Genomic DNA, 14,842 nt, shown 5'->3' with positions numbered 1-14,842 from the left:
GAACAATTTAAACTGAGAGGCATATTCTGATTTGTGAATTTGGATTTGTTAATTACATTACATTTTGTTAATTAGAATTTGCCCGTGTTGAAAGTGAACTTTCTGTTTAAAGGCTTGGAACTCTGTTATTACAGTGCTATGTACAGCATGTATGCAGTGTTATGTACAGGTCTACTAGCGGCAGGATAGCTACCAAATGTACTCATTTCATAAATAAACAATATCTTTATCTTATCTTAAATATATAAAAGAAGAAACTGATTGACTGACTGACTGACATCCTAGAGATTCAAAATTGACGTAGGTTCCTTATACGGTGTAGAAGAGCACTAAGATACGATTTTTCAAAATTCACATCCTAAGGGGGTGGAAATGGGGGAAATTCAACGTTTGAATAAAATTACTTTTAGTACGCGGGCGAAACCGCGGGAAAAAGCTAGTAACTAAATATAGGGATTGGGGGTTAAATTACGTACCTACTTATGTTAGCAGTAGAAATCAATAATTTTCAACTGTTTTATTCATAAGTATTTTCAGTACCTATCAAAATTTGGAAGAACACAAACCAACCAAAGTGACTCAAGTGGCAAGTGCCTGACTTAAAGTTTTGTGACAAGTTTGTGTTGAAAGCTGTTTTTACTTGGGTGAGTATTTTTATTGTATTATAAATTGTTTAAAATATGAAGTTTTGTATAAATATATCTACGTACATGTACATTATTTAGAGGTACTTACACCCAGATGTTTTAAGCAAATGTATATTAGTAATTTTAATATAATTTGATATACATTTTTATTTCACACTGATGTTATCTAATCTTTTCAGATCATTTTCTATATACAGAGTGGGGCCTGTAACAAAGGCGAAGAATTAAACTGTAGGCTATTCTCCTTATACTGATCAACATTTGTTCAGTGACTTTTAAAAATTATGAAGTCTTTAAATTTTTAATTTTTCATACAAAATAAATATTAGCTTCAATGTACGCCATTATTGTTGTCATTGACGTTGTCTGTCACACTTTAGACTTAACAGAATTCGCAATACATTACCTCTTAGAAAAAACTTTCAGGGGTGATAAAAATCAAAATACAAGTTATTTTTAAAAGTTGCCGAACAAATGTTGATCAGTGTAAGGAGAATAGCCTAGAGTTCAATTCTTCGCCTTTGTTACAGGCCCCACTCTGTATTGTTGTCTTGTACTAAAAGACATAATATTCCTGAAACCTGCATAAGCATTGTGATTTAACGACACACCTTAATGTTAAATTTGGCAGTTATTATAGCTTCTAAAGTTCAATAGATTCTAACAAACACATTTAACCCCACTTAACCTCAAGTTAATACTCAGTTACTACATAAGTTTTTAAGTAGATACTTTGCGTACGCTCTTTCATTGATGTACCGCCATCAACATTACTCGTCATGAAACGCCCTAGCACGCTAGCACAAGTTTCAAAATTCATAGTCCAATTATTATGAAACTTGTATAATGAAGCTCGAAGTTGTGCAAAACAATTGGACATAAAGCTCGCATTTAAAACGGGGTAATTATCCCAATTTACAATTATACAAGTATTGGTTATTTTTATATTTTGTTGGCTTCTTTCATTTTATTTTAATAATGTCCTTCGTTATATGTTGATTACTTTCCAGTATAACATGGCCTACAGCTACCTACGTATTTAATTAACATAAAAAATCTATTATTAAGGTAAATGGAAAAAATATACTGCTATTTATATTATAAGTTAAGCTCATAGTATCTGAGGGCACGGCAGCCCCCGCCGAGTTAATAATTTGGTATCTTATTTAAGTTACAATCTAAAATAACTTAAATAACCTTACATAAAACTGCATCGTCCCACGGTGGGCAGAAAAAGTTCGCTACTAAAAAGCGTCAGGCACCTCATTGAGGCTTATTAGCAACATTTTGAGACGTAATTTGCACATATGCAATACAATGTGTTACAACTGTTACAAGTAATGGACGAAAACCATTCGTTATTCAATCGACATATTTCATAGAGCTGCTATTATCCGTTCACCTTAACGATTACCGACGCCCGGAGTAACTACTTACCATAAGTTTTTAATATGTTACTCGATCTAGTATACCTAACCGTTTAGGAGTGCTTGGGTGAATAGTTACCGACAGTTTTGTGTGAAACTGACATATTTTTTTCAGGTCTGCATACCTAACTTCCTTTCTATACATCTCGCTCTAGTATATAAAATCCACAACGAAGAAACAGGGTGTTGAAAATGGCCTGTAATAAATAAATAAATAAATAAATAAATAAATAAATAAATAAATAAATAAATAAATAAATAAATAAATAAATAAATAAATAAATAAATAAATAAATAAATAAATAAATAAATATTATAGGACATTCTTACACAGATTGACTGAGGCCCACGGTAAGCTCAAGTAGGCTTGTGTTGTGAGTACTCAGACAAGGATATATTTAATATATAAGGTAACGGACCCAATCATGGACAGTTTAAGAAAAATTTTCGCCACTTTTTGATATTTCACTCATAAATGTAAAAATTCTACCGGTAAGCGTGTTAAATCTTGAATGTCCTATCCTTCTTTTACATTTCAAGCGTATTGCAGAATGGATACTCCTATTGGTTTCTTCATAGTTAACAAATTAAAAATAGGTGTTTTTTCTCCAATTATGGACGGCAGTTCTCCAGTAATGGATCCCCCATTATGGACAGTGAAATAAGTTTAAAATTTTACTTTTAAAGCCAACTGATACTCAATGAGTCAATATTATATACCATAAATACAATTAGTTTGAGTTATTTTAACATAGGATTGTTTCTTGTAAATTTTGGTTTTGTAAATTGTTCCTTGTCCATCATAGGAGGTAGGCAGTTTTTCGGTTCCAGTAATGGACACTCGCAAAATAACGCCATTTCTTTATATCTTTGGAGCAACAAACTAGTATGTTTTATACCTTATCTCATGCCTAATGCAGTAAGTAAAACGCATTCAAGTTTACACCGAGTATTATTTTTTTATTATTTTATACATGAACTCAACTCTCTTAGCAACATTACTAAGGATTCGTCTTGATATTTTTTTCAGTAAACTGATGAATTTTATCTTGTCGCCAAATCCTTCAGAAATAACCGAATTAATTGAAACTTCAAAATGAAACAGCTCTATAACTCTAGTTTATGGTACATAGCCGTCAGTTTTTAGAAACTGATTTTAGATACTTATTTTTAAGGATTTGTGTTTTTTTGTCCATAATGGCATCACCGTCCATTATGAGGTATTTCACCTTAAATACTTATATACATAGAAAACATCCATGACTCAGGAACAAATATCTGTGCTCATCACACAAATAAATGCCCTTACCGGGATTCCGGGAGGATTGTACCACTTTTTTGCTCGACTTGGCGATGGCGGGGGCACTGCCGTGCTACACAATGCTATCTAATTTCTAAACAACCGCTACTAGGATAAGCTATCTGTCTGTAAACTAAGACAACATGTATAAATATGGGTCAAATGAGTCAAACTAGTGTGGCCGTACTGACGCGATAATTCTATCTCGAACGAAACCGAAAGTAGAATAAAACGCCGTTATATAGCTCTTGGTTTGCATGTGCGTGTATAATAGGATGGCAATGTGTGCGCGTCATGCTCGTTAGATAGAGAAAATTCGCTTTTCTTTGACTACAACTAAATGGTTATTGTTGAGTGATATGGGTGTGTACCTATTTACAACTGTTAGGTAACAGTTGACATTCTTTTGTAGATAAATATTATTTTACTAAGTGTTAATGATATGTTTACTACACGTACATAGTTCAATGATGTTGATTAATATGATTATATTTTTTTATTTTTTAATCATTTATTCAGGATTAAAAAAATACAATAAAATAAAAATCAAAGTCATAACCAAACCCAAAAATCATACCATCAAAATAATAAATATGATTTTCCAAAGTATTAATATGTATTATGTATGTATTTGATATAATAAGATATGGTTAAGACAATAATTCAAATGTAAAATCTTAATGACTGCTTTGGAGATGATATTAAAGACACACAAACAACCATTATTTTATATTTAAAATAAAATGCAAGGCTACAGAAAGATCGCAGTTTCGCGTACATAATATTTAGGTACTCATATCGCTATCGCCTCTACGTTTCAAAAAGAAGACATCAACGAGCGCGTAAATATGGCCGCACACCGATTTATTAGTTATGACTTATTTTTTTTCCCTCAACCAGTTTAAAAATATTAGTTAGATTATTATTATCTTACCTAGGTACCAGTGGAGGCTGGTGAAAATTTCTCCAACACTGAGCAAAAAGAAACCTACCTTAACATTAGGGACTTTACTAGAAATCAATTTTAGGCAAGCCGGTGCTGGGAATTGGCTTGTATGGACCAGCCGCTGCTGCTAGGTACAACAATTAAATCTAATCAATAGAATAAATTACAATTTAGTACGTTAATTAAATCGATCTGCATTATTGATTCATGTCACTATTATTACTATTCCTGATAATATATTTTTAGTGTCATCGTACCGAACGATCTGCAGCCTTGATCCACCTGTAATGGCGGTGAAGGTACTCGTATAAAGGTGGAAGCGTAAACAACTTCACATTTTTAAGTTCCTCATTCTTAAGCGAAGCCGCTGTCAGCTGATGAAAGGATACAACTAGGTTTTGTTAATGTCATCGTATCACGAAAACACCAATTTAAACCGAGTCCCGTATATTAAATACTACACATACAAATTATGTACATAAGAGCTATAGGATGTAGTTTTAGTTTTACGACTAGATAGGTGCGTACTGCAATTAGCAATTACCGATGATGCATTATTTTCTTTGCTTAGTGTACCTACCAGTAATTAGTAAGCAATATATCTTGGAGATACTACTTTCTTAAGGGATCGTTTAATAACCAATTCCTTGCCATAATTAATAATTCCTTGCTATGTGATAAATCAAATTAAAAGCTATCAAAAGTCATAATATACATAAAGTATTTTGATAAAGCTTATTTTGCTCTTGAGCAAGCTATCTTAATTCGCGAAACTACGTGGAGGTATGCTCCGAGAAATCATATTGCTCAACTCAAAAATCTTGACTTGAAAATTTACGTTTTTGTAGAAATATGTTTATTTAATAGTATATAAAGCTTATTTTGCTCTTGAGCAAGCTATCTTAATTCGCGAACACAGACCAACCCCTAAGTATAGACATCTATTACAAGACGACTCGCGGTGGCCAGCCTTCCTAGTATTTGCACTGATATAAGCGCGGGCGCTCGCCGTGCCCGATCAGTATCGACCAAGTAACAGACCCGAAAGCAGCGCGTGTTTTTCGCACAAAAAAATTGGAAAAGGGTATTTTGATGCCTTAAAGATGTCCACCTGTAGTGTGAAATGGTGTGGAAAGGTAACAAGAAGCTCAAATTTAAAAACAGACGGCATTACATTCCACAAATAAGTCATATTTATAATTTATTCAGAGCCGGCATAGGTCAACTTACATTGGCCACTTACGCGTCAGTAGAGGGACAGTCATACTTCTGTCCCTTTTCATCTGGCGCGACTGCCCGCCATCCTTGAAACGGCCAATCACAGCGCGCTTAACACATTCCCCGCCCGCTCCTCGCACCCCAAACACTGGTGACTCGTATCGCGAACCAAATATACAAGACTGCCACTCTATAGGAGGTTCTCTGTGTTCGCGAAACTACGTGGAGGTATGCTCCGAGAAATCATATTGCTCAACTCAAAAATCTTGACTTGAAAATTTACGTTTTTGTAGAAATATGTTTATTTAATAGTATATAAGTAGATATTTATTTGCATAAATTAAAATAAGGACATTCATGACAGTGTACATGAACCGGTCTATAATTTGCGTTCTCGCGTGCGAGTCCGTACCTACTTAAATACCGCCTGAACATTTATTAGTTCAAACACAGTGACTTATGGGTTTATATTTAAAATTAATTGCAATAATATAGATCATACACTTAATATCTAATTAATATAATAATGATGCCGGTTATTATTTGTGCTACATTTCGCTCGTATTTCGTCCAGTTGCATTGCTGCGAGTGAAACGCACGAGTCAATGAGAACTAAATAATTTAAAGATCGTTTTGTAATCTAAACGTACGTTTAAATTAGCCTCACCGTCGTTAATCGTACCATTCATACCGTTGCAATGTATCGCATGAAAGGTTGCGCGGGCGCAGAAGCGCGGACATTGAATGCGATTCGATACGATGAGAGTGCGGCGAAATGATTGCAGCTTCCATGTGTGATGCAACCATAGGAACTTTTATTTTGTACAAAGACAACATTTTTCAAAAAAACATTTATTTATCTTTCATGCTTTTATTTTTTTTCCTAAATCACCTACGGAGATAAAAATATAGGAAACTAGCTTTTGCCCGCGGCTTCACTCGCGTTAAATTCGAAAATTGCGGAATGGTCCATACAAACTTCCACCCCCCGTTTTAGGGAGTGGGGTAACCCCCAAAGACATAAAAAGTAGCCTATATCACTTTCCAGCCCTTCAACTATCTCCACTTTAAAAAATCACACACTCACACACAAACAGACTCACACACTTTCACATTTCTAATATAAGTATGGATTTTTTAGTAGTAACCAAGTATACACATTTACTATTAAAATATAAGTAGCCTTAACGTCTCTTCAGACATATCAACGCGGAATCGACTTCCGCCGAGCAAATATCGCTCGTTACTATGAACATGCGTACATTGCGTACGAAACGAATGCGTTCAGCGACGACGACGCGTAAAAGCGTGTTCATACTAACGAGCGATTTTTGGTCGGCTAGAACCGATTCCGCGTCGCTAGATTTGGGGAAATCCTTATGTGAATACTGTATAGGTATTGTTTTCTGCCCTTTAAATTACTTAAAGCAACTATATGAGCATTTTCAAAATTTGGGACCCCCCCAATTAGCGAAAGTCGTTAACAATAATTTGTCAGTTAAAAAAAACTGTCAGTTTTGTGACGATCATTAAGCATGAAATTTCAATAAAAATATTGTTTTTGTGTTAATTATCTTATACTTTTAAACGAGCAATTTTTGTATATTTATTTATTTATTTATATATACCGACGATCTCGGAAACCGCTCTAACGATTTCGCAGAAATTTGTTATGTGGGGGTTTTCGGGGGTGAAAAATCGATCTAGCGTAGCCTTAGATCCCGGAAAACGCGAATTTTCGAGTTTTCATGAGTTTTTCTTTCGCGTTAGTAAACGTAAAATATGGTCGTTAATTTCGCCGCGCGCGCATCGATTCCGCTTCGCTCAGTCGTACGAGGTCGGTCTAATGTACGCAGATAGATCGTAGGTGTCAGGGTTTCGAATCCCGGCCAGAAATTAAGTTTTTGTTTTTTGTCTTTTTTTTTTGTTTTTGTAGAGTTTTTTTTATCTAAAGACGTGACGTGATACATTAAAATAGAACCGAGCGAAGCTCGGTCGCCCAGATATTATAAACTTTAAGCGAGCATTCAGAATGTGAAAAATAGTACATTACTACAGAGGCCGGGACAAAGGGGGTTGCCGGCCGAAGACATATAGACTTGATAGGTCTGAGTCGGGCAACCCCATTTCCCGCCGAGGTATGTATAGTGCTTTTCTCAAACATGGTATGAAATAAATAAAGTCTACTGAAAATAGTAACTTTGGATGGCTGTATCTCCTAAACGGTGCGTCGTAGCGCAAAAATAATCGAATTTTCGTTCCCCTTTGATACCCCGTATACGCTTATAAAAAAACAAAAAGTTAAAAAAAAAATTCAAAAAAAACGAAAAACATTTTTTTGTATGAAAACGCACCCAAAATCAAATATTGTCTAGGGCCCGTACCAGTTGCAGTCGGCACGTCTATAAAGCCCCTTATAGTTTTTTTTAATTGGCTAAATACCTGGATGTTATGTCACAATTATCTGTGTTTGGAAATTAAAAAAGAAGACTTTGCCGGCCTTGGCCTGCAAGGTTTGTATGAAATTCCATTATCTATCAATCGTCCTAGCCGCACCTGCAACGTCATCTTCGCTGCCAATTATAAGGCACATAACATCAATATTTCATACCATGTTTGAGAAAAGGAATTTTTTAGACAGATTTTATGCTTAATTGTCGTCACAAAACTGTCAGCGAGTTTATTCTTGTTAAAAACTTACGCTAATTGGGGGGTCCCAAATTCTGAAAATGCCCGAATATGAGTACTACATGTATAGGTACTATTGTATTGTTTTCTACCCTTTAACTTACTTAAAGCGACTATACTGAAATAACGTTGGCGCTGTATACAGGTGTGTATCGCTATATCTCGTGGCATGGACAACAATTGCATCATATTTGTATTGTATAGTGTAAATATACCGCAAAACGACATTTGATCTTTAGGTTAGGATACGTAAATAATAGCATGTAATCTGCTAAAAAACTATGAAACATTTTGATCAGAGTCAGTAATATACAATTAGGTTAGGATCTCTTAGTCAACCTTTGAGGAAATGAGTAGAAGAATTAACGATGAGTGACCAATTCAAAAATGTACAATGAAACTACACATGGTAACAAATATATACATATACAATTACATTAATACACCAATATATACATATATATAATATAATAATAAATAAACAAATACTCATAAAATATATATTTATTCGAACCACAAAGCAAGACGACAATTAAAAAAAAAAATAGAAAAAAAATTAAAGAAAAAGAAAAAGAAAAAGAGAGAAAAAAAAAACAATCCGATTAAAAAATTAAGTGTCGGAAAGCCATAGTTTTTTAAGGTTATTAGGTCTTTGTTTAGCAATTTTTTTATTTGTACAATACCCTACGATGAAGTCAATATATTAAAGCGTATTATTTAATTATGAATTAAAATTGTTGATTTTTAATGAATATTTACACGGATACCTACAGTTTTTACTGACTCTCATACCAGGAAATGTCTGTCCTGTGGAAAAGAAAAATATACAACTGCTAGACTATCTAAAATATCTATTTACCAAGTATAACCCAATTCGAACATAAGAAATTAGCTCTCTATTTTAAAATATACAGTGAACTGCAAAAGTGCATGAGTGAATTCATCAATGAATCCATTCATAAGTTCTCCATGCAAATTCGCGTAATTTAGGTACAGTGAGCTACCTAAATTACGTTATGCCAAGTTTAAAGTAGTGGCGTAGGTAATAATGTTATATTGTTTTAGTAAAAACAAAGCAAAAGTGCATTACTCTCTGCTCGCGCGCATCTCGGCATGACATAATGGCGCTCGATCGTGGCTCAATAAATCATTCTGTATAAAACACGAGTCATTAGTTAGGCGTTCCACTTTTATCTCGTTGCGTTAGCGCTTCGTTTCCATGGTGACATGCGATACGAATGATACATCATGCCCTTTTGTAGATATATACAACCTAGCTGTTATACTAGATATTTATAGTGGGGATCCGTTTTAGGGCATAGTCGGATTAGTCGATATTGTCTTCTGATTAGGAAAAACTAGAAGAGAAAATCTTTCCGCCGAAATAAAGGTATTGTAATGGGAAAGATTTTCTAAGTTTTTTTTTTCCCAACTTAAACCTTAATCAAGTGTGTAGTGTAAGATAATGTTTTATAGTAACTTAGTAGTAACTGCACATATCACATCTATAAGCTGACATTAATGCAATGAAATTTTAATTTATATCACATAAAAACAAATAAATTCTTTTTTGAGCTTGTGTTATGAAAACACGCGCCGGCGCCGACCGCGGAACTCGTGCGCATCTTGCGATTGATAAGTAATTAGTTAGTAAGTATAAGTACTACACATAGAGAGGCTGTCTTTTGGCACAATTTCGTACGCAAGGTCGTTCGATTCAGCTTATCACTTTTGCAGTATTAACCACACTGAACGAAGTGAAGTTGCGATAAAAATGGATTGGTACTAAAGTCAATTACCACAGTTTTTGTCCTTTTTGGCCTAATTCAATACCGTCCTTCAGGCAGTTCTAGCACTAACTGTGTCATTGAGACTATACATCTCTTAAATTACATATTAATACACGATAATAAGTTGCTAAAACATATTTAACTTTGAGCAAAATGGCATATATATTATAATATAAGTATATGAGATGATTTTCATCCAATTGCCACCAACCAGCAATAAATAATATTTATAGAAACCGGAACTCCAAACTTCTTAATTGTCAGTTATTAAAGTTTGCGTAGGCACTCAGTTGAGTAAATTTACCAGAACCGTGGTAAAGGGCCTAATCAACACGTAACATCATTATACCATAACAAATATTGACCTTTTTACACATTTTGAGCATTTGAAAGTAAAGTTGCTATCATAACTTTATAACAACCGATGATAATGGAATGTCAACAGTATCGCACGAAATGTTGTGATCATGCACTGGCACGCCACACGAAGACTTTAAATTAATTTTTCAAAGCTAAAAGTTACAAGTTTCAAATGGGTCTCTTTTCAACTGGTCATATTAGACAGCGACTACCTGTTTAATTTGTAATAATTTCGCATAGATAATAAAATAATAAGTACCGAACACGTATTGTGCTCCACCTGACAGTGAAAGGCTTAAATTACAGAATGTGTATGTATAAAAAGGAAGATATAGGTAGGTATATAGGTATGGTATAGGTATATAGTTTCAGAAAAACAAGATTTAAAACAGCTAGGCAATTTTAAGCATAGGTACTGAGTACAGACACTCTTAAAGACGTTTTCGTATATAGTAGCATTACTAACCCATATAACCATAATCGGTCGTCGTTCCTACGCAAATCGTCCTATTTTGTGTACACACAGGTCTTCGGGTCTCAATGCTTAGTCGCAGTACGGTCGACGTTCAGTCGAGGCGACCCAAATGGGGACGATTGGTAACAGGCACAAATGGTCACAGAAGTGACAGAAGTGTGCACTACGCGTGCACACATTGTTACCGTTTGGCGACTACTTTCCCAAAATCATTCACTCATTTCATTCTTTTCAAATGGCGACTGTCAGAGACGTCAAAATAAAAGTATTATTGTGTATAGCGCCATCTCCCGGTCATTTGCTAACTAATTTGCGCGACCTGGTTTTTCAGGGATAATTCTTTATAATGTTAACCGATTTAAACAATTTTTACTTTATTGGACAGAAGATGGTTTACGTAACATCTCGTATTAATTTGAAGTACGATATACATCCGCAAGGGTGGGTAAATTGAATGTAAAAATCTGAAAAGTTTTTTGTGAATTAAAAAAAAAGTATTCATAATTCAAACACGATTATATTTTTCCTGTAATATTTAGCATAAAACCAATGTTTACTAAAATTTTCATAATTTTTCGTTGGTAAACTTCGGAGATAAGGGGGGAACGGTATTTTTTTTTACATTTTCCTTCAAAATTCTTTTTTTCCACAACAAAAAAATTATAAAAAATAGCTTATTTACGTTCAATTTGAGTTCTTTCCAACGATACCCCACTTGACCTAGTAGCTTGAAATTTACAGTTTGCCCCCTTTCATTTTGACCATTTTCTACAATTAAAAGAAATAAAAAAAAACTTTCTATTTTTAGAGGTTTTGATATTAAAATGTAATGGCGTAAGAATTTGTTAAAGATAAATATTGATATTAAAATGTTGCATTTGTAATTTGTATAATGTGGGCTAATTACTATGGCCAATTAAATTTCTCGAGTGATTTCATAAAATAAGTGTAAATTTATCAACGTGCCATCAATTTATCTCAGTTTAACCATCAATAATATTATTGACTAGGTACTCGGTGTTTGTGTACATATATTGATTGGTGAAGTTTTAGTGCTTCGGTGCATATACTATACTGAAATAATAAAAATAATGCCTAGAAAACCAATAAAGTTGTTAAAATATGGATTAAGACTGGGTAATATTCTATGTAAAAAACAGTCGACAAACGGTCACCAAACGGTCAACAAACGGTCGCAAAATGGTCGTAGCGTACACGCGTGACCGAAAGCAGTGAATCTTTATTGGATTTACAAAATGGCATCTTGTATTCATTTTTTCCAGGTATCCTTAAACTTTATAAACAATTAAATATGCCGTCGCACTCAGTTGTCCTTACTGAAGAAGATTAAAAAAAATTGTAACATGCGTACCGAGCTGCTGGGTTGTAAAGGATCGGGGACCATATTATTATGGTCTTCTATAGGCAACTAGTATTTTGTGGCATTTTACAATTGACACTTGTTAAAGTAGTCGTCATTAATATTACTATCAACATTAATTTCAGCGATCTGAACTTCTTTTGTCAAGATTTTTTTAGAGATAAGTGTCCACAAATTTGTAATGTTAAAGAGAGATAAATAAAACGTAGTAGAGTAAATCATTTGTTTTTTTTGTTACCCAAACAAAATACTTGTAGATGCAAGTGCGGAAAAGAGGAAAATCGATACGAGTAGCGATAAATTAAAACACGAACGAAGGGAGTGTTTTAAATCGACACGAGTTACGAATGTCCTTTTCGCACGTGTATCGTACGACGATTTTCAGTACCTAAATCTAAGCTAAGAGTTTCGACCAGACAAGAAATGAATCATTGCTGCTACTGCGTTAAAAAAAGCAGCATCTGTACTGAAAAAAACTATTATTGCGCAACAGAAGAACCCAATACATTTATGTAAAACTGCGTCACAAATACTAAGTAGTAACTACCAGCATTCATAACAATATAATATACGTCGATTTTCATTAATCAACAACATTAATTTAACATTAATCAACATTAATTTAAGCGATGTGAACTTCTGTGCCATTTCTGCCTAAAAATAATGAAGGTTAGAATAATACTAACTACGTTATGTATAGGAATTTACTCTAGTATGCACTTCACAAGACATCTATTAATATCACAGTAAATACTCTATTTCATTTGATACCTACTTTTATTGTGTAAAGCAATACTACACATCTTTTTTATCAATAAGAATTAAAAATTATATATATATTATTAAGTAACTATAAAGTGCTTATCTATTTGTATTATAGTACTGTACTTTTCTTAACTTTCCCACATTTCTATAAAATATCGAAGAGTGCTTAAATGGTCGTCGTTGTTTATTATTATTTAATTCGCTCATATTTAAATGATTCAAAGCAACCAGTCCACAACTTCACAAGACAGTTTGAGAAACCTTCATATTTCAGATTGTCATTTGCGGGTACAGTGGTTTAGGAGCAGTTCGGTAATCAGACCTACACATGTGTGTACAAATTCTGTCAATGTCACTGTCAGAAACCGTTCTGACAGTGACAATAACAGCCACAAATTCGTCCACATGTTGTTACCGTTATGTGTGCAAACGTCGACTAATAAAGTGTCGTTAAAAGTCATTCTGACAGTGACATTGACAGCCACAAATTGTACATTTTGTTACCGTAACGAGTGCACACGACGACTACATTTTGTTATTGTATCAATACGGTCGCATTGTTTGCACGACGTTACCACGCGTTATGTCACATTTGACAGTTAGTTACTGATTTGAAGATTTTGACTGAAATGTATGGGTGGTCGTCGTTGTTTATTATTATTTAATTCGGCAACCAGTCACAAGACAGTTAAAAATTTCATTGTCTGCGGGTACAGTGGTTTAGGAGCAGTTCGGTAATCAGATTGACAGTCAATGTCACTGTCAGAAGTTCTGACAGTGACAATACACATTCGTCCACATGTTGTTACCGTAACAAGTGCACACGCCGAGTACATTTTGTTATTGTATCAATACGGTCGCATTGTTTGCACGATATTACCACGCGTTATGTCACATTTGACAGTTAGTTACTGATTTGAAGATTTTGCGACCGAAATGGTTGTATGGGAATTGTCTACTTAAAAAAAAATTGGTAAATTTTGTACTTACATAATTACATATTGCATCGTAGTTGCAGTAACTAATGGTAGTTGTGTGGATTTACTGATTTTACGGTAGTGATTCAAATTTATTAGAATTTTGTAAATCTCAGAAATCAATTAAATAAAATTTGTAATCACAAGAAACAGCATTCAACAGGAGGTCTTTACGGTCATTAGTCAATTTATTTTGAAACGCATGAATGGCTTTCTTTCCCAAATTCGTGATTACATTAATATGTCAACATGTGTACGCTCGGAGTAATTTGCGGCACGCACGGGTCATAGTGCACGGTATTGCGTATAATGATAGAGTTATTTAAAAACGATTAGCAGAAACTGTAAAAAATTGCCTACGGTTACATTTTATTGCTATCAAAATAAGAGCTGTACTTTAATTTTTTTTTAATAGGTTTTATAGAAGAGTTTTAGTAGTTTCGGTAAAATTATGTTGACCGGAATATATCATCAGTTACCCAGTGAAAAACGCAGGCCGCACGGTCTTTATTATGGTCAATAATAGTGAATACAGTCGTAGTTGTTCAAATCGCGTTTGTAGAATAAATGTAAACCGGCGCAAGAACGCGCCGCCGTGAATGTAAGCGAATGTTCGACGTCCACCAGGGAAAGGACGACACCACAATAGAGTACTCTAGCACTTCAGAGGTTGAGTCGCGGGGGTACGAATATTGTATATTAAACTAATCGAATCAGCTGCATAGCCTCGTCTCTGCTAAGCTCCTTGTTTGAATTATGTTAGGCTTATTGGGCTTACTTCAATTCAAATATGATATTTAAAATTTGTTCATAATCAGAATCATGAGCTCTTTCGATCCTATAATAGGAGACAAGAAATTTCCCGAAA

General features: G+C 34.2%; 1 protein-coding gene across 2 annotated transcripts in view; it reads left to right on the top strand.

Moving 5' to 3' along the window:
- Window positions 1-543: 543 nt before the first annotated feature.
- The window catches only part of LOC125238999, a 118,315-nt gene continuing 104,016 nt past the window's right edge, over window positions 544-14,842 (top strand). For both annotated transcript variants that reach the window (XM_048147525.1, XM_048146823.1), the window contains exon 1: window positions 544-644. The gene's annotated coding sequence lies outside the window, so the exon portion shown is untranslated. The remainder of the gene's footprint in view (window positions 645-14,842) is intronic.

This window comes from Leguminivora glycinivorella, chromosome 1 (assembly GCF_023078275.1).
Source record: "Leguminivora glycinivorella isolate SPB_JAAS2020 chromosome 1, LegGlyc_1.1, whole genome shotgun sequence".
Lineage (NCBI taxonomy): Eukaryota > Metazoa > Arthropoda > Insecta > Lepidoptera > Tortricidae > Leguminivora > Leguminivora glycinivorella.
Note: the sequence above shows the minus strand (reverse complement) of the source record. Positions and strands in the feature narration are given on the sequence as shown.